The following is a 26,186-nucleotide window of genomic DNA, read 5'->3' on the forward strand; positions in this document are numbered from 1 at the left end:
TTTTTTTTAAAGATTTTATTTATTTATTTGAGACAGAGAGAATGAGAGACAGAGAGCATGAGAGGGAGGAGGGTCAGAGGGAGAAGCAGACTCCCCGCCGAGCAGGGAGCCCGATGCGGGACTCGATCCCGGGACTCCAGGATCATGACCTGAGCCGAAGGCAGTCGCTTAACCAACTGAGCCACCCAGGCGCCCCTGTCATGAACATTCTTACTGATGTCTTTTGACAACATTCTTTTGAAAATATGCATTCATATCTCTTGGATATATTCCTAAGAGTGGAATTGCTGGATTATAGACAAGGCATATGTTTAATACATGCCGCCCAATGGTTTTTTGAAGTGGTTGTACCAGTTTATCCTCTCACTGTATGAGAGTTTTAGTTACCCCACAGCCTTGTCAATACTTGGTATTACCAGTCATGTTTTAACCTCTCTGGACAGTTGTAGAGTTACCACTATTTTTTTTCCCCACTTTTTTTTTACTGTGGTAAAATACACATACATAAAATTTATTATCATAACAATTTATAAGTGTACAGTTCAGTGGTATTAAATACATTCATAACATTGTGCAACCATCACCACCATCCATCTCTAGAATTCTTCATTTTGTAAAACTGAAACTCTGTACCTCTTAAACAATAAGTCCCCTTTCCCCTCTTTCTTCCAGCCTCTGGCAACCACCATTCTACTTTCTGTCTCTGTGAATTTGACTATCCTAAGTACCTCATATAAGTAGAATCATACAGTAGTTGTCTTTTTGTGATTGGCTTATTTCACTTAGTTAGCATAATGCCCTCAAGGTTTATCCATGTTGTAGCAAGGTTGCAGAATTTCCTTCCTTTTTAAGGCTAAAAAATATTCACATCTTGCTTATCCGCTCATTCAATAGCAGACACTTGGGTTCCTTCCATGTTTTAACTATTATCAATAATGTTGCTACGAACATGGGTGTACAACTATCTCTTTGAGACCCTACTTTCACTTCTTTTGGGTAAATACTCAGAAGTGGGTTTGCTGGATCATATGGTAATTCTATTTTTAATTTTTTGAGGAACCACCATACTGGTTTTCACAATGGCTGTACCATTTTATATTCCTACCAATAGCATACAAAGGTACCAATTTCTCCATATCCTGCCAACATTTGTTATTTTCTGCGTTTTTTTGATAGTAGCCACCCTAATGGGTATGCGGTGATATCCCATTGTAGTTTTGATTTGCATTTCCCTGATGCTTCGTGATATTGAGCATCTTTTCATGTGCTTATTGGCCATTTGTATATCTTTTTTGGAGAAATGTCTATTCAAGTCCTTTGCCTATTTTTAAACTGGGCTATTTTGTTGTTGTTGTTGTTGTTGTTGAGTGTTAAGAGTTCTCTCTATATTCTGGATATTAATAAACACTACTTTTATTTATTTATCTATTTATTTATTTATTTTAACGATTTTATTTATTTATTTGACAGAGAGAGACACAGTGAGAGAGGGAACACAAGCAGGGGGAGTGGGAGAGGGAGAAGTAGGTTTCCTGCCGAGCAGGGAGCCTGATGCGGGGCTCAATCCCAGGACCCTGGGACCATGACTTGAGCCGAAGGCAGATGCTTAATGACTGAGCCACCCAGGTGCCCCTAAACACTACTTTTAAATAGAGTAAAATTGCATGTGCAACACCAAAACCAATAGTGCAATTCAGAGTTGTGGAAAATCAGGAGTGATTAGTGACAAGACAACCACCAGGGGCAAATAGTGGTAGAGCCACCTTTTATTACCGAAAAGACCCAAGTGAAAAAAAAAAATGTATCATATCTATCTCACTAAGAAATAGTGGTGGTGGTGGTGGGGAGCCTTTCCTCCCTGATTCAGTTACCTCACCTCCCCTTTAATATTTATTTAATTCCAGTTTCCCTGGAAGGAAATATCTAGGGGGTTGGTTGGTAAGGAACCCCTACTTTGGCCTTATCAAAAGAAATAGGTGAGTTTATCCCTCTTCATTTGAGATGGACTTTGGAAGCCAGTATCAAACCTCCAATGAAATCTGGGTAATAAATATTCAAGAACCGCAAGGTAGTTAGTTGCAGAGAATCCATGAATGGGGTGTGAGTCTGTGTGTGTGTGTAGAGCAAAGATAGACTTCATATTTGCAAAGATAGTAGTTTCCAAGAAACACAGTGAGGCTAAAGCACTCATTTAGGATTCAGCTGTTATTCTTGATGTTGATAGCACTAGGCAGGTTTGAAGTTGGTGGGCTATGGGTGGGCCTTGCAATGTGGTTGTTCATCTGATAACATGCCTGTGAAAATACAGCTAAAACTGTCAGATTTTTTTGTACTCTATACCTAATGTAGACTGTATAATGGAGTTTTATGTGTATCTAAGAATCACTATGCATTTTAGAATATTTCTGGCCACTCTACAAATACATGAATCAGATTAAAGAATAGTCAGTCAGACTTGAATTAAATATATATTCCCATAATGGTGATTATCTTTTTTTCTTGGCTTGACATTATTATAGCAAGCTAAAATAATAGGAGATAAGTAGCTATTATAAATGAACCATTAAAAGCAACAGTGAGCCAAAGTTATCATTGATCTCTCCCTGTCTCTTACTTTGTAAAAACTAATGTAGTGAATTGCCTTGGAGTTACCTACTTTAATAATAAATCTGTTGTGTCAGGGCAGTGACCTGATGTTCTTTTACTCATAATTTATAGTCTATTGATTTAATCCTCTGAATATCTCACCCTATTTGTATAGCATAAAACCATTTCTTAATTGAAAGACAAAGGAAGCTTGGATGAAACCACATGGCAGAATATTTTTATTTAAGATTTCTACTTGATCAATAGCCAAATAAATATGAACTTATTTTCAGTGACAGTTTCAAGTTTAAAAGACGAAAAAAGGAGATGCTTTGATTCTTCATCTATGTGGGTAATCGATTTATAGATGTATTTAGAAATTTAGATTTTTTTTCCAGGGGCAGGAGAGGGAGGCTTCTGGAAACATTTTAAGGAGATACTAACTTCTTTTTTTAGTGAGTCATAAACAAGAATGTAGAACATGAACTCAAGTAGCAGACAGTTTAATGTGACTACATAAAACATTGATGTTGTGTTGCTAAAGCTCTTCCCTCAACTTGTAGAAGAGAAAGCCAGCACTTTATGGTCGTCCAGCCAATAACTGGCCCCTTTCCATTTCACTCCACACACCGGGATGCCGGCTGCCACAGCACCACTCTCTCACTTGAATGGAACTAACTGCCGACTTCCTCTTACTGACAGTTTTAGATTTCTGGCAATGAGTATTACCATAACCCTGCCATACCTCCTGTCCATCTGCACAGATTTTGAGCTTACTGTCCTGTTCCTGAGCTTTTTTTTCACTTGTCTCAAGCAAAAGTGTAATGAGTACCATCAAATATCACTGAGAAAAGGTGAAGAAATAGCAAATGTAATAGAGATGAAACACAGGATTAATTTGGCAGAAGGTTTTCTCTATTTTTGTCCACTTGCTTACTTATATATTTGCTTATTTTTCTTTAGATGTCATAGATCTTACCCAGGTAAGCTAAAAAAAAATGACCATGCATCATTGTCATGTCACCAGCATAACTCAGCTTAGAAGAAAGCAATTTGAGGATGGCTATCCTATTACCATGCTTTATTTTTTCTTCACCTAATGCAGGTAGCTATAGAGAATATGGAAGAGTACCTTAATATTCACCCCTTAAAGAGAAAGCAGTGATTTTTTATGGTGCTTGTAATTCATGCCATCAATTTTATCTGTGGTAGTCCATGTCAAAATCAGAGTAATTAAATGGAATGGCAGTCCTGTTAAATGTGTTCATGCCATTGCATTGGCAATAAAGCATGTGCAAATTTACAATTAAGGCTTGTCTTTCTCCTTAGCCATAGAGAATTGTGACAAACATTAAGTTGCACGGGCATAGGGATCCAAAAGGGTATTCATCAGAATAAAAACACCAGGTGGATAGTCTCAGGATTATAATATCTTCTTATGCAATTACTTTTTTTCACTGCATATTTTTTGACTGAATAATAATTACTTTTGCCCTGGGAAAAGGCAGGATCAGCTAGTTTCAACTTGTTTTATTACAACCCCCCTTTTCAAAATTTGCAAGGCAGCATAGAGCCATAACTGTTTATTCAGATAAAAGTATATTTGTTCCAGTTCTTAGCTTTCAAAGGGTGACAGACTGTTTCAAATACAGCACACTGAGCTTTTAATACAGTCAGTTTGGTGCTACACAACACACCATTAAGATGCTTATGGATGGTGTGGTTAATTTCCTAACCTATCACTAGGAATCATCAATATAACAGAGATAAAGGAGTTTCGAAACCCAGCCCAAGTAGTGAATTGACAGCCGTCTTTAACCACCCTGACCTAAGAATGACCCTGAGCTCTGCTGGCTGCAGAGTTCGATATGTTGCAGAGCGCAGGAATCAGATATCTAACAGGCCTAGAGGCCCTCACTGTGTGGCAACTGCAGAATCACTTGCAAGGTCTGATATACAAATAGGTGACAAGCAGTGATGCCAACTCCATGCTCTTTCAACAAAATAGACAGAATTATGCATGTTTAATGTTCATTACAGCTGCTCCCTCCTTTGTAGACTTGTTAAGATTCATAAAAGAACCATTATCAAGTTTTTATATTATTTAAAATATTCTAATTTGACCATGCAGGTCTACACATATTGGTACTATGTGTATACACATTTTGCACATACACTCATCAAGAATTAATTTTATAGCAATGGAACAATATATTCTAAAGGGCTTAAAATCGCCCATGGCATTTTATGATAAAATGTACCCTTTGTTTTGTTTTTGGTAGCTCTTTATCCCTAAGTCTTGCTTACATTTTAAATTTCTTGCTTAAATCTTTATAACTTGGTCGGTAATGATAGTTTTGGGGGAATCACACATACAGAGCTGCAGAATATGGATTTAGGCTCATTGCCATGCTCCCTTGTTACAGATATGCTATGTGAAACAGTTATTGAAATAAAGCCCAGTTGTTAATAAGGGGATAGACATTTGGAGGAGCTAAGGAATAGGAATGCAGGCTACCTCACCAGCTTTTGGTGACTACAGTGGAGAGTTTCTCTTTCGTAACACTTCTTTTCCTAGGATTCTAATGAATGAAAAGTGGATACACTCAGCTTTTAAAAAATATGTAAATTAAATGATTTGTGTTATTAGCATATGCAGAATGACTAAAATGTTTACCTATCAATCAGGGAAAATGCAGCTGGGATATCTATACAATTTCCTCCACCTGTAAAATGCATTTAAAAAATTATTCGCAAACAATAAATAAACGTAATAATCTTCTGTTTCTCTGAACCCTCTCCGATTTTCAGTTTTTCAAAGACTACCGCAGCTTGCAAGTAAATCCGGCATTTGGAATTTGCCAGAATCACTTTGGAAGTTCCCGGGGCAGCACCACAGGAACTGCACTCACAGGTCTTTGTGGGGTCTGTGACCCTGAGGCAGTGCCAAACACAAGAGCAGAGCTGGAGCTCCCACCCTGACCTCCATTGCCTGGGAGTGGGGAGCCCTCTGCCTCCTAATTGCAGTGCTGAAAAATAGTAGAAGTTTTGAATCAAATCTTCACAAATACCAAATTTTAGCTGACACCACCTCCCCTCCAGGATCATTACAAGATGCCAGATTCAACTGCTGCATTTACTCTCAGGCCCATGCTTTTCCCAGGATGGCATTTCATGGTTATTATTCCTTGCTGTGTTTTTAATGAGAGAAACAGGTAGTGATGTGCATACTCTAATTGGTAATGCTTTCTAATAATATTGTAATCTGGGTTTATGTAATAGTTCTGTGAAAAGTGTGGAGGGATCTATGGCTCAGGGAAGAGTATTACTTCCCTGGTTCTGTGACAAATGAGGATTTTAATCTGATTCATAACCTTTTACAAACAGCTCCATCTTGACCAGAGTACTGTATTTGGTGACCTATGCAATTTATTAATGTTTCACATTGGGCCTAAGTGCCTACAATGGAGAAATGACAACAAGTGAGTACTGGTGACCTCATTAACTTGGCTAATACCGTTAAACGGATGGCTTGGCATTATGGAAGTTTGCCCCGTGGAAACCCTTCTACCTGAGGACAAAGATAGTCAGACGCCATCTTGCCGTTGGCTGCTGCAGAGATTTATATGTTTCAGCCTCTCTGCTCATTTGCATACACCCCAATGCTGTTTATTTTCTAAGGACTATCTTTTGTGCCCAGATGACACCTCTCTGTAAATGGGATTCATCTTTGGCTTGACTTGTTTTTTTTTTTTTTTAAAGATTTTATTTATTTGAGAGAGAGAGACAGCGAGAGAGCGAAAGAGAGCATGAGTAGGGAGGAGAAGGAGAAGCAGGCTCCCTGCTGAGCAAGGAGCCCAATGCGGGGCTTGGTCCCAGGATCCTGGGATCATGACCTAGGCCGAAGGCAGCGGCTTAACCAACTGAGCCACCCAGGCGCCCCTGGCTTGACTTGTTTATCATCACAAATTTTTAATGCTTTAGGAAGTAGAATGTTTCATGGTTCAGTTTCAGGAAGCAGAGACCATCCTAGCTCTTTTAAGAAGAGATTTAAATATAGAGAATTTTGTCCTTATACAATCAGAGTTGTGAACTCAGTGCTGGGTCTACAGAAGTGACTCCCAGAACTGTACTGCTGAACTAGCCTGAAATTTTAGTTGCTACTTGATCAGGAAGGTGGGAAATTAGGAGGCTGTCATGGAACAGCAGAATTCAAAAGCTCACCTCAATAGCCTCACAAAACTGGTGACTGGACGCCGGAACCTAACTGCAGAAAAATCTACTATCTCATTTCCCAGCCCTACTTGCCAGCAGCAAGAGAAAGAACAACAGGGCGATTCCTCCCACCTCCTTTGCACCTTCCAGATCTGCAGGTGACTGCATCTACTTCGTGGGTCCTAATTCCAGAATTCTTGCTGCAAGGGAATGTAGGGAACTATGGGGTTTTTTTGTTTGTTTGTTTTTAGCTTTCTAGTCTCTGCAGTACTGAAAGGCACACTCGGGAAGTTGCAGTGGATGCTGATTGCTGATTTACCATTTCCATCTCATAGCCTAAACAAGCAAAAATGTGTCACAGCATAGGAAATCCTTGGGTTCTCTTTCTCTTCTGGATGCCCTTTGGTTTTCATTTAGACAAGTGAATTTTTTCCACAAAAGTAATAAAAATAATGATGATTCCACATTATTTTTTTATGGTTTGTCTGAAATAGCTTGGCAACTTCATAGCCCTTTCCCAGGTTTTGATTGAAGATGTACTAACCTGGGTCTCAGAGATTCCCCGTCTTCTTCTATCTTGTGTTCCAACCAGTTGCTCCTGATCTCTCCTTTGGCTCCCGCTTGTTTTTGTCTCACTCTGTGCCCATTCCCCTCACATTATTGTTTGGTGGGATGGGGTTTTTGGCCTCAGCTTTCTTTCTGGAAGCTGTTGTTGGGATCTTCCTTGTTCTAGGCTCAGGGGCCAGAGGAAGCCTTAAGCAAATGCCCATCTCTTACCCCAGCTTGGGTGTGTCATTTGGACCCCCAATCATCCAGGAGGGAGTTAGGCCAGTAACAGTTATGTACTGAAATGCTCTTAAATTTTTTTGTTATAAAAATCTCAAACAGAGCCAAATATGTCACTGAGTAAATAGAAACATTTAGGGACTGTATTTATTTCCTATTGCTGAGCTACCCTGACCTTGCTGGAATTGGCACCTAGCACAGTCACAGAGTAGGTATGTAATATTGGTTGAATTAATCATGGAATTTGATGGCCATGATGCCACATTTTTAGAACTCATTTGTATATTTTGGTAAGTAAGAATTATGCCTTAAGTTCACGCATCTTCCTTTGGAGTGTAGACTTTACAAAGTGCTATGCTGTCAAGCCATCTGGTTATACAGTGTGGCTTAATTACAAAAGGGGGCAATTACACTATGTGTTAGTTAGAGCTCTTCAGGTAACTTCTTGACTCACAACTGAAAGGCCAGGGGCATCTGGTCAGAGCTCACAAGATGTTATTAGAACCTGTCTTCCTTCCTTTCTTTCTTTTTTTTTTTTAATTTTTAAGAATTTTTTAGAAAGATTTTCATTTATTTGAGAGAGCGAGCACATGCACTAGCAGGGGCAGCGACAGACAAAGGGAGAGGGAGAAGCAGGCTCCCCGCTGAACACAGAACCAGTTGTGGGACTCGATCCCAGAACCCTGGGACCATGATCTGAGCCAAAGGCAGGCGCTTCACCAACTGAGCCACCCAGGCACCTCGAACCTGTCTTCCTTTCACCTTCAGTGGATATATGGCTACTTTCTGCTGTATTCAATTCATTGTCAAGCTATAGAAGATGGCTTCAAGCAACTACAAGAACACATCAACCCAATTACAAAACCAGTGGCAAAAAGAATTCCCTTTCCCAAAGCACAGAGAGAAGTCTAAGACCTTAACCTCCTTAGCCAGGATTGGCCTGATTTAGGTCATATGCCTATTTAGGAGCCAATCAGTGGCTGGGGGAATGGGATGCTCTGATTGATTTAGTCTTGGGCTTAAACTCTATCCTCAAATCCAGAGATAGAATCTGCTTCTTCAGAATGGGGGCTGGCGTGCATCCCTACATGGGAATTCAGGAGTTGTTATCCCCGGAAGCAGAGTAGATGTCAGAGAGCAGAAAGCAACACATGTCCACCACAAGCAGAAAGCAAGCTACCTGTATCAAGAAGATACTATGTCCCCAGAAGCTTAAGAGAGATGAAATCAAGAGCCATCCTGAAATTTCTGGCTTTTTGTCAGTTTTCTGGGCCACAGGTCCATTTGATAATCTGAAAGCATTTTTTTCCCCATAGAACATATGAAATAAAAACTGAGAGCCAGCTTTAAGGATGTGAGTCTAGAGTTGAACTGAGATGGATGGACTATGATGGAATGCACCCTGCAGTTCTCAAGAATAATTCAGGACTCTGGGCACTATTGTCTAAATTTCTGTTTTTAATTTGAAATTGTTTTTGCAATAATGTAACACTTAAAAAGAAAAAAAAAACCCTCAAGCATACACAAATGTAGACAGATGGTATAATGACCCCCCCATTTACTCACTACCAAAATTAAATTGCTAGATAGATTTTTGTCATTTTCTTCATCTATCATCTTTTGCCTCCTTTGCCGAAATATTCTAAGGCATATCTCAAATATCATGCCATGTTACCCCTACATTTCTCAGTATGAAATGTTTTTTTAAAAAATAGCCTTTTTTTTTTTTTTTTTTAAGATTTTATTTATTTATTTGACAGAGAGAGATACAGCGAGAGAGGGAACACAAGCAGGGGGAGTGGGGGAGGGAGAAGCAGGCTTCCCACTGAGCAGAGAGCCTGATGCGGGGCTCGATCCCAGGACCCTGGGATCATGACCTGAGCCGAAGGCAGACGCTTAACGACTGAGCCACCCAGGCGCCCCAAAAAATAGCCTTTATTTACTACAACTGGGAATGAGTCAGTCAGAAACCCAAATATTCTGGGGCATTGGGAGCTTAAACTCCTTTCTCCTATTAAACTCCTTTCTCCTAAAACATAGATGTCAAATTCACCTGTGACTCAGTACGAGGCCTACTAAGTATTCACCATACTGAAAAGATTGCATCATTCCAGACAATATCAAAGGAATTAAAAAGATAGGTGTGTTCTACACCTACATGGACAGAACTTTGGCTGGTTTCCTACTGTAGCAGTTCAGACATTTGTAAGGTACCATGGCTGCCAGGTAGGTGGATCTGATCATCTTTAACAGTTGTCCTTTTATTAGGGACTTAAGGTTTTCTTCTTTGAGATTTCAACATGATTGTTTTCTTTTCTGGAAATTGGTCTCTTTAAAAAACTACTATAAAATGAGTGTGAAGCTCAAAGTTTATTTTAATGTTATTAATACTATCTTGGGTTTCAATATAGACACCCCAATCTGGCTAGCTTGAGACACTTTTTTTTTTTTTTTTTAAAGATTTTACTTATTCATTTGAAAGAGAGAGAGAGAGTGAGTGAGAGGGAGAGGGAAAGAGAATCTGAAGCAGACTCCACACTGAGTGCGGAGCCCAACATGGGGCTTGATCCACAACCCCGAGACCATGACCTGAACTGAAACCAAGAGTTGGGTGCTTAAATGACTGAGCTGCTTGGGCGCCCCTTGAGACTTTTTTTTTTTTTTTTAAGATTTTATTTATTTATTGGACAGAGAGAGAGAGAGAGAGAGAGCATGCGAACACATAAGCAGGGGGAGTGGCAGGCAGAGGGAGAGGGAGAAGCAGGCTCCCTGCTGAGCAGAGTCCGACATTGGGCTTGATCCCAAGACCCTGGGATCGTGACCTGGGCTGAAGGCAGATGCTTAACCGACTGAGCCACCCAGGTGCCCTGAGACATTGTCTTATATAAAGTTTGATATGCAGGGATAATCGAGTTCTAAAAGAAACTTGTGGTTAGAATTTTTTTTTTTAAAGATTTTATTTATTTATTTGACAGAGAGACACAGCGAGAGAGGGAACACAAGCAGGGGGAGTGGGAGAGGGAGAAGCAGGCCTCCCGCTGAGCAGGGAGCCCGATGTGGGGCTCGATCCCAGGACCCTGGGATCATGACCTGAGCCAAAGGCAGATGCTTAATGACTGAGCCACCCAGGCGCCCTAGAATTTTTACATTAAAAAATTCGATTGGGATTGTTGTCAGGGAGATTATGAATCAAAGTTTAGATATGTGGTTTAGCAGTATCTCTTTAAGTAAAATATCTGGTATGTTTTTACAAAGTTTCCTGTGAACCTTGTTCCTGAACCTATAATCCAGAAGGTCTCCTGAGCCTTTGATCTCTGGCAGCATTGCCATTCCTATTGATCTAGGTGAAACAAGGCAGGGGTGGAAAGAGCATCTGGAAATAGCTGTTGATTTATTTATTTGACACATATTTATGGAGTTTCTGTTATGTGCTGGGCACTGTGCGAGGTACTATGGATAAATTAAAGAAGAAATGACAAGGACCTTGGTTACAAGGTGTTTATAGTCTACTGGAGGTAAGACCTTTACACAAAGTAGAACATAAAGTATCATAAAATGAATATGGGAATTCTAAAGAGGAAAAGAGTTGTTCCTTTTAAATTCTGGGATCTGAGACAGCTGCATGGAAAGATGGCAGATGAAATGAGCTGGAGAGTATATTTTGAATTTGGACATGCAGACATGGTCAGGAAAGAAATTAATGGCTCCACAGACTATTCCAAATCATTGTGTCTTGTACAGAAGAGCCTTAGAGACTGCTGCCATCGTCCTTCAGGTGTGCAAACAAACGGTATCGCTGTTTGTCACTGTATGTCTCATGTATTGCTTATGTATTGTGTACAAGATATTTATTACTAATTGTAAAAGGGACACTTGTCAAATATTCCAGTGCTATACCTTATCAGTATTCTGTGAATTTGTTGTAGCTTTGCTTCTGTAACCCCTCTAGGATTTGGGGATGAATAGGGAGCAAGCTGTTGCTTCCATCAGTCTTTAATGTGAAATAACTTTAATTCATAAACCTTGAACCCCATCCCCATATGTAAAATCACAAAAAGTATAAATAAAAGGGGATAAAGTGTAATAAATAGCAATGATTACGTTCTGTTTTACCTCCTTAAGTCTCTCTTGAATCTGTTTTTCCTCATGTTCACTATCCAATTCGTAGGTTGATAGTTCTCACTTAGGACTCCCTGACTTTACCTCTGTGCTGTTCCATTCCAGTCTCCATCCTGCAGAGTGAAATTTCCACAGCTCCAATATGAGAATATTTCTTCTTGCTTAGGAACCCTTCAATGACACTGCATTGCTCCTAGGGTAAAATTTGAATTTCATTGCATCAACCAAGGCCCTCCATAATCATTTGATCAGGATTGAGGTGTGTGATCCAAGAGTATCTAAATGTAATATAAGCAACCGAAAAAAAAAAAAAGTTGAATGTTATGTTACAGGTAGTAAAATAGATATCACATTTACTCTTGAATATATTTCATTTGATATTTTTCTTATCCTGTGTCTTACATGAGCCATTTAACTGAACCTTACTTTATGGAATAGATAGAATCTTTTCTCTATAAAATTTATTTCTGAATTTTCAGTGTTTTCCACACTAAATTTCTTTACAGAATTAGAAATTGATCCTTCCATAAGGTCTATTGACCTTAAAATAAAAAAAAATTAAACTTTCAAACATCTTATGTTGAAAGGAAATGAAATTAACTTAGTTTTAATATATAAGTTTATATATATTTAATATATAATAAACATATTATATATAAATTATAAATATATGGTAATATATATAATATATATTTAATACATAAATTTACAGCAGTTAGGGTTTTTTCTAGTCTTAAGACAATGAAATAAAGGTCATTCTAGAAAGATGCCAGTGACTTGATTGAATATAATGCAACGGAATGAATAATCATAGTTTATCAATCCCAAATCTCAATAAGCTACATCAAGGTGGTGTGTGATTTTCACATTCTGTTTCTTGGTACCTTTAAAAATTGCTGACATTAGGAAACACAGGCTGATCTGGACAAAAGAGGGAGTAAGTTACAGAAAAAAAGCCAGTGCAATGATTTAAAATCAACAATGGGGCTGCCTGGGTGACTCAGTCGGTTAAGCACCTGCCTTTGACTCAGGTCATGATCCCAGGGTCCTGGGATCAAGCCCCGCATCGGGCTCCCTGCTCAGTGGGGAGCCTGCTTCTCCCTCTCCCTCTGCCCCTTGCTGTCTCTCGAATCTCTCTCTCTCTAATCAAGAAGATCTTTAAAAAAAACCCAAACCAACAATGACTTTAAAAATGGGACAGTGCAGGGGCGCCTAGGTGGCTCAGTTGGTTGAGTGACTTTTGGTTTCAGTTCAGGTTGTGATCTTGAGGTTGTGAATTCGTGCCCCACATCAGGCTCCGTGCTCTCTTGGAGTGGAGTCTGCTTGGGATTCTCTTTCCTTCTTCTTTTGTCCCTCCCCACCACTCTCTCTCTCTCTCTCAAAAATAAAGAAACAAATCTTTAAAAAAAAATGGGACAGTGCTTTATTGATACTCAAAGGGAAATTAAGTGATAAGAAAGTGACCTCAAAAAGATGTTACTAGGGGCGCCTGGGTGGCTCAGATGATTAAGTGTCTGCCTTTGGCTCAGGTAATGATCCCAGGGTCCTGGGATCGAGCCCCACAGTGGGCTCCCTGCTCAGTGGGAAGCCTGCTTCTCCCTCTCCTTCTGCCTCTCCCCCTGCTCATGCTCTCTCTCTCTCTCTGTATCTCTGTGTCTCGAATGAATAAATAAAATCTTAAAAAAAAAAAGATGTTACTAAAACATAGGCCAAGGGGTCTTGACCTGTTGAACAGTTTGCTAGGGTGATGCTTTCATTCATTCATTCATTCGTTCATCCATTCATTCAAATGCTTACTCTATATTCATTCAAAAATATGAGGCATACTAAGTAAGCCCTGGCAATGTAATGGCAAAGAAGTCAAAGTTCTGACTCCCTTAGAATTTTCAATATAGTGTGAAGGTATGGGGAATGGTTGGGTGGAAACAGACAATAAAGTACATAATAAATAAAAGAGTTAACTTTTGGGGCACATGGGTGGCTCAGTTGGTTGAGCTTCTGACTCTTGATTTCAGCTCAGTTTATGATCTCAGGGTCGTGGGCTCTGCACTCAACACAGAGTCTGCTTGTCCCTCCCCCTCTGCTTCTCCCTCTGCTCACACTCTCTATCAAGTAAATAAATAAATAAAATCTTAAAAAAATAAAAATAAATCTAAAAAAATTAACTTTTGATAGAGGTAAATTCCATGAAGGAAATAAGACAATGGAAGTTGATAGAAATTACAGAGGAAGTGGTCATTTTATCTGGGCTGGTCAGGAAAGAATTTCTAAGAACAAAGAATAGAGGGTCACCTGGGTGGCTCAGTCAGTTAAGCGTCTGCCTTCAGCTCAGGTCATGATCCTGGGGTCCTGGGATTGAGCCCTGCGTAGGGCTCCCTGCTCGGCAGGGAGCCTGCTTCTCCCTCTCTCTGCCCTTACCACCCCACCCCCATGCTCTCGCATTCTCTCTCTCAAATAAATAATAAATTAAGAAAAAAGAACACAGAGAATAGATTTCTATGATGAGAAAGAGACAGAGAAATAAAGGACTGGTTCTAGTGGAGGGCACAGTAAATGTAAAGGCCTGTAGGTAGTAATAAATTTGGCATGTTTGCCAGAAACTCAGGAGCAAGAGGAGATGTTGAGGTGGACAGGCAGGGAAAAGATCATACCAGGCCACTGAAGCCATGGTAAGGAGTTTGGATTTTAATTTTATTTATTTATTTTTAAAAGATTTTTATTTATTTATTTGACAGAGAGAGAGACAGTGAGAGAGGCAACACAGGCAGGGGGAGTGGGAGAGGGAGAAACAGGCTTCCTGCTGAGCAGGGAGCCTGATGCGGGGCTCGATCCCAGTACCCTGGGATCATGACCTGAGCCGAAGGCAGACGCTTAACGACTGAGCCACCCAGGCGCCCTGGATTTTAATTTTAAATAAAATTATTGAAAACCTGGTTTGCCAAATGCTGTCTTCAAGGAGTTCACAGTCTAGTAGAGGAGACAGACATATAAAAAAATAGTGACAAGTCAACAAGAAATAGTTGATTTCCATGTCCTATCAGTGGTTCTCAGATCTGGTTGCAAAGTGGACAAAGTTAAGAACTACATATGCCTGGGTACCATCCCCCAAATTTCTGATTTTAATTGAACTGGGCTGAGATTGGGCCTCCATATGTTTATAAAGCTGATTAAGAAGGTGATTCTAATGCCATCAAGGTTCTGAACTACCAGAGAGAACAAAGCTTAGTTCCAGAGGACAGATGTTGGTAGTTCCCAGGCAGGTTCACTCAAGAAACCACAAGTACAACACTGGAAAGTTTCCTTGAAGATCAAGGCTGGAATCAAATAGCTTATATCATGTCCAGAAGTTCATATTGCAAAGAAATGTGTTCAAGGGATAATCACAAAGCCCAGAGCAGGTAGCTTGATGAGTCTTGTAGAAAGAAAAAAAATTAAAAGAGCAGCTTTTCAGTAGAAAATGATGCAAGAAGAAAATCAGAGGTAACAGACATATTTTAGAAGAGAAATAAAAATGAAGCTATCAATTTGACACTCATATTACTGAGTCCTGATAGTTAGCCACTATTTGATGTCCTAAACTGTGTGAGACATCTGCCCTACAGCAAGGGAGGAACAAAGGGAGCTATATAAATGCTGGGCTTTTAAAAATGCTTGGCAGATGCTGTCTTCTGCAATCCAGTGATTCATTCCATGATTTGTAGAGCTGTTCTTGGTACACACACAATATATAACAGGGTTTATTGGTCTTTACTTTTTCTCTTATTGTATACTCTGAGAAAGCCAAGGTAGTGACAAGTTATATTCGGGGGAGTGTCACGATCCAGAATTAAAACCGGTGTACTACTGACTCCGTTTACAAATATATTAAATAAATAATAATACATCTTAGTGACTTGGAAAAATTAGAGGCAACACTTCAAAACTTACTTTTTCCTTAAGTTTTGTGAAAAATAGAGTTGAACAGGATGTGCATAAATGTGTTGTTGATTCTGGTATCTCAGTTTAGTGCATGTACACTGACCTTATAGTTGCTGAGTTGTATGAATGTGTGTGTGTGTGTGTGTGTGTGTATTTGGAAATAGTTTGGACCATTTTAACTTATATCCTGCTCATTCTATTTGTACTCACAGTTTCTGTATTAAATTACTCTATGTAGTAGTTTTTCCTTTTTGTGTATTTTGAATTTTTTACATTTTACTAAATTACTTTTGTTAAAATCTATCAAGGAGATGTCAACAAATAATGAGCCTCTAATCTGTCACCATTAAACTGCTCGAATCCTACCATTCTAGTACTTAGAGACCATTCAATTGCCTATAGAATTAAACATATACTTTTTTCTAGATGACCTCTAGGACAATGATTTCTAGACTTTTGGATCTCATGTACTTGTAAAATTTTAAAATGAAGTAGGGAAATTCATCTGTGGTTGCAAATGTTTTATTTTCCCAAGTAAGGCCATTAAGAAAAATAAATACTGTTTAATAGAATTATCAGTTCATTAAAAAATGTTAAATCCAAAAAAGTAAGATATGACTGCTATGATATTCTTTCTAATTCTAAAGTTCAATTTTAAATGCTGATTGTTTAGAGGTGATAATTACCTCTCCACATTCCTTTATAATAATCACCACCATACTTAGCACAGTGCTAAATATGTAAGTGGTGCTCAGGAAATATATATTTTTTCCAGGAAATATTTTATTTTTTGAAAGATTTTATTTTTAAGTAATCTCTACACCTAATGTGGGGCTCAGACTTACAACCCCAAGATAAAGAGTCACAGGATCCATCGACTAAGCCAGCCAGGCAACCCCATGAAATATTTTAAAATTGATATTCTGGTTGTTTTATTCATTTAATTTTTAAATTTTTTAAAAAGATTTTATTTTTAGGTAATCTCTACAACCACTGTGGGGCTTGAACTCAAGATCAAGTTCAAGAGTCTCATGCTCTACCAATTGAGCCAGCCAGGTGCCCCATTCTGGCTGTTTTAGACTCACGTGTTATCTGGCACAGCAGTAGCTGCTCAGTAAAGGTTTGTTGAAGGAATGAGTGAATAAATGAATGAATGCTTTTTGTTAGTATATCCAGAGTTCAGACAGTGATTCTTGTCATTTTGAGCAGGTAGGTGTATGATCACCAAGCCTGATGCATGGATTCTTCTCTACATCTGTCAATGTGCAACTATAAATAAAACAGCCATACTCAATGGAAATATACATTTTGATTACAAATGGTTAGATTTCTGCTACTGATTAATTAGTTCATTTTATGTAGGTAATTTTAATAAGTACTTAACATATTTCCAATTTAGCTTTATTCTTTTTCAAAAAGATTTATTTATTTATTTTAGAGAGAGAATGGGGGAAAGGCCGAGGGAGAGAATCTCAAGCAGACTCCACTGAGCGCAGAGCCTGACCCAAGACTCGATCTCAGGACCCATGAAATCATGACATGAGACGAAGCCAAGAGTTGGGTGCTCAACCGACTGAGCTACCCTAATTTTTATTCTTGAATGTGAACTGATCAATAACTCTGTAAGCGGTTTTGATATCTTTATTTGTTCCATTCTAGCCCTTATGTACAATAATCTTTTCTTTAACTACCTAACATATTGACATTGAAAAGTTGATGTGAAAGTTCAGGTAACTTCTTAGGGAAATGATACATGTGTTTAAATGTTTTCCAATCCTGCTTTGATCGGCAGCTTACATGCTTCTGTTGACTGCTAAATTGGGTACAAGTGACTTGGCTCATTACTCTTTCATTGAAAATTACAGCAATTAGGATCAAGAAACCACAAATGGATCTAGGTCCCACCACAGAATTAAAAAAAAATGTAAAAGTAATATTAACTCACTGAAAATATTCAAATGATACAGAAGTATTTAAAGTAAAGTCCCCTCCGGACCATCCCCTTTCTGTACTTCTAGGAAGACTCTTGTTAACAATGTGGTATTTTATTCTGATACACACCCACATACATACAAATTTTTACATAATTATATATTTTTAAAAATTATGGTAAAAAACATAACATAAAACTTACCATTTTACCATTTTAACTACTTTTAAGTGTACAGTTTAGTGGTATTAAGTATATTCACATTGTTATGCAGCACATCCCCAGACCTTTTCATCTTGCAAAACAGAAACTCTATATACCCATTAAACAACTCATTTGTCCCTCCCCTTCGCCCCTAGTAACTACCATTCTATTTTCTCTTTCTATGAATTTGACTACTTCATACACTTCAAAAAAAATAGAATCAATCTACATCTACTTTTTAAGTAACGTGCTTTTTTTTTTTTAAGATTTTATTTATTTATTTGACAAAGAGATAGAGAGAGAGCACAAGTAGGCAGAGTGGCAGGCAGAGGGAGAGGGAGAAGCAGGCTCTCCGCTGAGCAGGGAGCCCGATGTGGGGCTCAATCCCAGGACCCCAGGATCATGACCTGAGCCGAAGGCAGCCGTTTAACCTACTGAGCCACCCAGGCGCCCCAGTAACGTGCTTTTAAAAATTTTACCATGTATGAAGAATTTTATTCTATGTCCCCATTTTTTTAAAAAGTAAAATTTGTTTACTTTCAGTTCCTAACCCATTAATTTATTATGATTATAAAAATACCACATTCTCGGGGAGCCTGTGTGGCTCAGTTGGTTGAGCATCTGACTTCAGCTCAGGTCATGATCTCAAGGTCCTAGGACTGAGCCCCGCTTCGGGCTCTGTGATCAGTGGGGAGTCTGCTTGTCCCTTTCCCTCTGCCCCTCCCCCTGCTTGTGCTCCTCTCTCTCTCTCTCAAATAAATAAAATCTTAAAAAATATTTGTATACATAATTTTTAATAGCTGTAAAATATTCCATTCTTTCTATTACCATGATTTGCTTTAAGCATTCCCTTTGTTGGGCTTTTAGATTGTTTCCAGAATTTTGCTATTATAAACAATTCTGGCACATCTTTGGGGATAGTCAACATTTGCATTACTTCCTAAGGATGGACTCCTAGAAGTATTAGTACTGGGTCAAAGGGTAAGATGATTTATAAGGCTTTTGATTCATATAACCAAACTGATTTCCAGAAAGGACCAATTTATTTCCCAAAATGAAGTGAACATAAATGTTGATTTCATTGCACTCTGACCAGTATTGGGAATGAAAATAAATTACAGTACTTTCCTATTTGTTTTTGGAGATGGTATTTCATCATTTCCAATATTTTAAAATATAGAGGTTATTCTCTTCTCCTTACTTGTTCTTTTTATATTGGCACATTTTATGTTTTATCAAATTCCCTGCATAGAATCTAGTATATATGGGAAGAAAGCTAACAAATTTAGGATCTATGATTCTTGAATGTAAATAATTTGTCAAAACTTGAAGTAAGTAGCTGACTAATAGTGCTATATTAGGAGTAATAATGTTTGTAGCTGGAATAGAGTCCTCATGTATCAGATTGCAAACATTGTTAAATTATACTAATACCTCTTTACCACTATCTCTATAGAGAAGAAATCTGAAATGGCACTACCAGGAAAATTCTGCATAAATTCCTACAATAAAGAAGCTAGCAAAAGCAAGTTTTATTGTGAAGTAAAGAACAAGAGTTTTATTTAAATGAGTGAAACATTTCCATTTAATTTTCATGTCTTTAAATAATAGATTTCCCACTGTTAATAGCAGTAATCCCCATGGAGAGTAACGTTCTTGTTAAAGTCATAATAGATCTCTGTTCACTCATTTAACAGCTTGAAGGTATACTTTTTAGACAGTAGAATGGTAATTAATCTTTGATGCAATATTTCTTCAATGACTTGTGAAAAAGCAGGAGTTTTGTTAGAGTATCGTTACAACTGGTGAACTTGTGGAATTACTACTATACATTTTAAAGGAAGTTTAAAAATTTTTATTTGTTTTTTAAAGATTTTATTTATTCTTTTAAATATATATATATTTTTAAAGATTTTATTTATTTATTTGACAGAGAGAGACACAGCAAGAGAGGGAATACAAGCAGGGAGAGTGGGAGAGGGAGAAACAGGCTTCCCGCTGAGCAGGGAGCCTGATGCGGGCCTTGATCCCAGGACCTGGAATCATGACCTGAGCCGAAGGCAGACGCTTAATGACTGAGCCACCCAGGCGCCCCGATTTTATTTATTCTTGACAGAGAGAGAGTGTGTACAAGCAGGGGAAGCAGCAGGCAGAGGGAGAGGGAGAGGGAGAAACGGGCTCACTGGGATCATGACCTGAGCCGAACGCAGATGCTCAATCGTCTGAGCCACCCAGGTGCCCCTAAAATTTTTTTTTAAAAAATTTTATTTATTTATTTGACAGAGAGAGAGACAGTGAGAGAGGGAACACAAGCAGGGGGAGTGGGAGAGGGAGAAGCAGGCTTCCTGCTGAGCAGGGAGCCCGATGTGGGGCTCGATCCCAGGACCCTGGGATCATGACCTGAGCCGAAGGCAGACACTTAACAACTGAGCCACCCAGGCTCCCCAGGAACTTTAAAATTTTTAATTAGAGATTACCATTTACAAATTGACAGTCATGTTTACAAATTAACAATTTTTTTCTTTACAATTATAAATCCTAATTTGTGGCTACAGAAAGAATTACATGCCTTTACACGTCCACACTGTATTTCTCATTGAAAATGTAGGTCAAAATGTTATTTGATATTTAGCAAAGCATTTTAATATACTAATAGTCTAATTTATATTCCATGACCAATAATCTTAGTTATAATCCAAGAATATATTTCTATTAAATTAAAATTTCACGTATTATATTAGAAATGGCAGGGTGAGAGGGAATACGACTGATCAAACTGAAGTTTTTGAAATAGTCATTATTGTGAGACTCTGGGTGGGTCTAGAGAGGAAGTCCAGGCTGGTGGGCACTGCATGGCAAATGAAGTTGAAGTTGAAAAGTAGGCTAGTTGAGGGGCGCCTGGGTGGCTCAGTCGTTAAGCGTCTGCCTTCAGCTCAGGTCATGATCCTGGGGTCCTGGGATCGAGCCCCGCATCGGGCTCCCTGCTCAGCAGGAAGCCTGCTTTTCCCTCTCCCACTCCCCCTGCTTGTGTTCCCTCTCTCGCTGTGTCTCTCTCTGTCAAATAAATAAATAAAATCTTAAAAAAAAAAAAGTAGGCTAGTTGAATTGGGTCTTTATATTAGTTTACATTCATTTTCCATTTTCACTAAGTCTCTTAATATATTTTATAGATATTTTCCTAATTCAACAGTTATTATTATTCGTTTTGAAAGAGAGACCAAGATGATAGATGTTAAGTGACTTTCCAGGGTCATAGAGCTAAGAGGAAGATATTAAGATTGCTGACTCAGTCCTTATCCATTAGACCTAACTGTTAGTTATAGTGATGTATAACAGTTGTTAACCTTTTGGGGCCTCTGGAAAACACACATGTGCATATGAAAGGGGGCATGTTCTAAATCAATGCACAGCTAAACCAAGATTTGATTAAGGAAGAACTCATTAAAAAGGAAGCATTGATAACTATAGTAGTTTTCATTGACTTATCTCAGCATACTTGGAAAGTATTATGATAAATACTGTAATTTCCTTTTCCTTATCAAAATGCAAGAATGGATATATTTTTAAAAAGAAAACAACTCCATAATTACATTACTCTGACATTACATTACTCTCACTTGTATATAAAGTGCATTGCTGTTTGTGGATTGTTCTTCAGGCTTTGCTCACATCCATGATTTTTTAAAACATAATTTCGATAATATACATACAAGTTATTATTTTTATAATTTTATATTACATTGAAGTTTAGGTAATTTCCTAAGGACCCATATGAATTGAAAATTCATAAACTCACAAGTTAAGCATTCTAATAATCTGTTGCATACTGAAACTATTTTGCAATATAGACTATTTTGTGAAACACGTTTGACTTCATACTGATAACCTGCTGGAATCATGTAATTAATTCTTTAGGTATAGTTGTGAAAGGAGAACAGCAATACAGAAATTCTTAATGATATATATATGTATTTTTAAGAGAAGTAGGGAGGGAGGAAGGAAGGACAGAGGGCAGGGGAGAGAAAGAATCTTAAGCAGGCTCCATGCCCAGCACGGAGCCTGACATGGGACTTGATCTCACAACCCTGAGATTATGACCTGAGTTGAAATTGGACACTTAACCAACTGAGCCACCCAGGTGCCCCTCAATGATGTTTCAGAATAGAGTCAGGCATGAACCAGCCACCTGGGGCAGAAATGGCAGGGTGAGAGGGAATACGACTGATCAAACTGAAGTTTTTGAAATGGTCATTTCAAAACTCTGGGTGGGTCTAGAGAGGAAATCCAGGCTGGTGGGCACTGCATGGCAAATGAAGTTGAAGACACGCCAGTAAACATATGTACCTTGAAAATCCCATGTGGGGATATTGTTCTTCAACAGCCATGCAAAGCCCAGGTACAGAGAATCTAGGAGCTTGTGGTATTTGAAAATTGCCGTGGTCATTTGGTATGACAAAACCCTTGCCTCAGCATTTAGGATCTGCTGCAAGATCCTCTTCCCTGAGAGGGGCCTGACAAGAGCCTGGCAGGGTTACAACCCCCAGGAACTGATATACCAACTCAGATTCAGAGAATGAGACCATCAAAGATTCACTTACCACAAATGGAGATCTGGATAGACACTGACCTATGGAATAAGACCAAAGTGCACTTGACAAAAGTGTGCCAGTTGGGCCCATCAGAAGGGGTAAACTGAACTTGGTTCTATACTATTGAGTTAAAACTTGTTAAATCATTATTGTCTAAGGTTAGGTTGATCGTAGAGACAAGGGTCAAAATTGAGCACAAGAATGGGAGAGTAGGGGAAGGGGATGAGGACGCGAGTGGAATGAAGTCCGTTTAAGCTATCTGGAACGGGGAGAGAGGATGGGGAACCTGTTAGGGGTGGATTGAGTGGATGCAGCTGAAGCACACTGGATGTTTTTAATATTCTTTTTTTTTTTTTTAAAGATTTTATTTATTTATTTGAGAGAGAGAGAATGAGAGAGAACACATGAGAGGGGATAGGGTCAGAGGGCAAAGCAGACTCCCTGCTGAGCAGGGAGCCCGATGCGGGACTCGATCCCGGGACTCCAGGATCATGACCTGAGCCGAAGGCAGTCGCTTAACCAACTGAGCCACCCAGGCGCCCTGTTTTTAATATTCTTTACAACTCAAAATGGGAAGTCAGAAACTTATTTCTTAGTTTTGGGGCTACTTGGGGTAAAAATTACCTGGGATTTTTCCATAAAGATGCACAAGTATTTAGGCAAAATAATATAGTTATTATACCAGCTATGTGAAAGATGCAGTTGCCATTTTTAATGGCTCGTCTCTACACCCAATGTGGGGCTCAAACTCACCACCCTGAGACCAAGAGTCACACTTTCTTCCGACTGAGCCAGCCGGCCACCCCTTTTAATGGTTTGTCTTAATGATCAAATCAGCTTTTAATTTTTCCTGAGATAATCTCTTTCTTTCTAGATAAGTACCTGAAGTTGCTTTTATTTAGTGAGTATTATAATGATGTCCATGATTTGACTTTCCCCTTTTCGTCTTCCATTCTTTTTTTTTAACTGAGATATATAATTGATGTATAACATTACATTAGTTTCAGGTGTACAATGTAATGATTTGATATTTGTATATATTGTGAGATGATCACCACAATAACTCCAGTTTAACTTCCATCCAAAAGAATAGTTAAAAAATTTTTTTGGTTGTGATGAGAACTTTTCAGATTTGCTCTCTCAGCAAGTTTCAAATATACATACAATATTATTAATTATAGTCACCATGCTGTACATTACATCCCCAGGACTTATTTTATAGCTGGAAGTTTGTACTTTTTGACCCCCTTCGCCCATTTCCCCTATCTCCCACCCCCCACCTCTGGCAACCACCAGTTTGTTTTCAATATATATGAATTTTTTTTTTGTAAGTGAGATAATAGGGTATTTGTCTTTCTCTGTTTGCCTTATTTTGTTTAGCATAATGCCCTTAAGGTCCATCCATGTTGTCACAAATGGCAAGATTTTCTTCTTTATGGCTGAGTAATATTCCATTATGTAGATATATATCAATATATATAGATTTATATATCTTTTTTTTAAAACTCATCTTTTTTTAATGTTATTTAAAATCAATTAATTAACATCTAGTGTATTATTAGTTTCAGAGGTAGTTTAGTGATTCATCAGTTACATAAAACACCCAGTGCTCATCACATCAAGTGCCCTCCTTAATGCCCATCACCCCAGTTACCCCATCCCCGCCCCCTCCTCTCCTCCAGCAACCCTCAGTTTTTTCCCTATGGTTAAGAGTCTCTTATGGTTTGTCTCCTTCTCTGATTTTGTCTTATTTTATTTTTCCCTCCCTTCACTTATGTTCATCTGTTTTTGTATCACATCTTCTTTATCCATATGTCTATCAGTGGACACTTGGGCTGCTTCCATAATTTGGCTATTGTAAATAATGCTGCTATAAATGTCCTATGTTTACATGTATCCTTTTGAATTTGTGTTTTTGTATGTTTTGGGTAAATATCCAGTAGCACAATTACTAGATTGTAGGGTGTTCTATTTTTAATTTTTTGAGGAACCTCCATACTGTTTTCCACAGTGGCTGCACCAATTTGCATTCCCACCAACAGTGCACGAGGGTTCCTTTTTCTCCACATCCTCACCAGCACTTGTTTGTGTTTTTGCTTTTAGCCATCCTGACAGGTGTGAGGTGATATCTCATTGTAGTTTTGGTTTGCATTTTCCTGATGATGAGTGATGTTGAGTGTTTTTAATTTTTTGAGGAAGCATCATACTTCTTTCTATATTGATGGCATCAATTCACATCCCCACAAATAGTGCACAGGGGTTCCCTTTTCCCTCCACATCCTCACCAACTCTTGTTATTTCTTATCTTTTCTATTAACTAGCTGTTCTAACAAGTGTGAGGTGATATTTCATTGTGGTTTTGATTTGCATTTCCCTGATGATTAATGATGCTGAGCACCTTTCCGTGTACCTATTGGCCATTAGTGTGTCTTCTTTGGAAAAATGTCTATTCAGATCCTCTGTCCATTTTTAATTGGATTGTTTGTTTTACTGTTATGGGGGCCATTTTTTCAAGAATGTTGGTATAGCAAACAGCCTCAGAGGAGAGTATCTCTCTCTGGAGCAGAAAGAAAAGATTGAGGCTTTCTAAACTTAGAGTTCCTCTTCTTTAACACAACCCACTCTGTGTGCAGGTGTCTCCTGGCCCTTCTTGTGTCACCCTGTGGGAATTGGGACTTGAAGAACTGGCACAAGAAAACGATCCTCTTGCTACTGCTATTCTGTGGGTAATAAACTGTCCTTTGTCTCTAATCCAGGAGTCTTGTGTCTTCTGCTAACATCCAAGAAATTGTGGCATGCTGACTTGTTTGTTTGCAAGCAGGGTAAGTCTCAAACCCTTCATATTTATTGCCATTTGATAACAATTATAAATAACTATACAAACGTGTCACTACTAAAAAAAAAACAAAACAAAAAACCGGACCTGTCACTACTATTACTACTACTACTACTACTACGACTACTATTATGAATTCAGTTGAAATTTAATTTGTGCATTTGAGAATTTTTCTCCCAAAGAATATTCTAAGATTAAAATCAGCAAAAGCAAAAGTAGGCATCACTGGATCTGGTCTCATTGATTTCAAGATAGACTGTTTTAATCAATCAGATTAAATATGTAATTACTATAATTAATAATTAAATGATTAAAAGTAAATTATAATTTTATCTCAATGCACCATTTAATTGTTTAGTTCTATTGTAGACTGATTTCTTAAAACTATGTAGCCTATTTGGAACTCAAAATGTGTGCACATAGAATTCTTTTTTCTAGCATAATGATCCACACTTTCAGGGAATATATAAGTTTTTTTTCTGGTGTGATGATGAGGTTGGATTTATTATTATTTTTATAATAGCTTTATTGAGATTTAATTCACATACCATGCAATTCACCCATTTAAAATATAAAGTTCAGTGGTGTTTAGTCTAAGAAACATGTAACTTGGTGTAACAAGAAGCATGTAATAAGACGTGCCAAATTCCAAGTTTCCCTTTCTTCTACCCTAACTTAGCCCATGTGCTTTTTTTTTTTCACCTCTTGAACTTTCCTTAACCTTTTTTAAGTATTTCAGGAGTGAGATACCCTTACAAGCCATAGAATTTTAAGGTGGCAGATAATTGCAAAGAGATATACAATGCACCCTAATGATAACATTTAGCACTTTGGCAGCTTTAAGAACATTAACTAATTGATTTGCACAGTACCCCCTGTGAAGCAGTTAAGTAACATTTTCTCTACTTTCACAGTGAGAAAATGTACAGACAGAAACTAGTTGACTTTCCTGAGCTATTAAAGCTAGTGAGATCTTAATACAAATTAAAACTCGGGTGGGGTG

At 38.3% G+C, this 26,186-nt stretch overlaps 1 long non-coding RNA gene across 1 annotated transcript in view; it reads left to right on the forward strand.

Annotated features, from left to right (window-relative positions):
- Positions 1 to 25,246, forward strand: part of LOC145716407 (uncharacterized) — a 36,236-nt gene extending 10,990 nt beyond the window's left edge. The window contains exon 3 of the long non-coding RNA XR_014139041.1: positions 25,104 to 25,246. This is a non-coding gene — a long non-coding RNA (uncharacterized LOC145716407). The remainder of the gene's footprint in view (positions 1 to 25,103) is intronic.
- Positions 25,247 to 26,186: the final 940 nt, after the last annotated feature.

The sequence above is a fragment of the Leptonychotes weddellii genome, chromosome 12, assembly GCF_054177405.1.
Source record: "Leptonychotes weddellii isolate Sample4059 chromosome 12, ASM5417740v2, whole genome shotgun sequence".
In the NCBI taxonomy this organism is placed as follows: domain Eukaryota; kingdom Metazoa; phylum Chordata; class Mammalia; order Carnivora; family Phocidae; genus Leptonychotes; species Leptonychotes weddellii.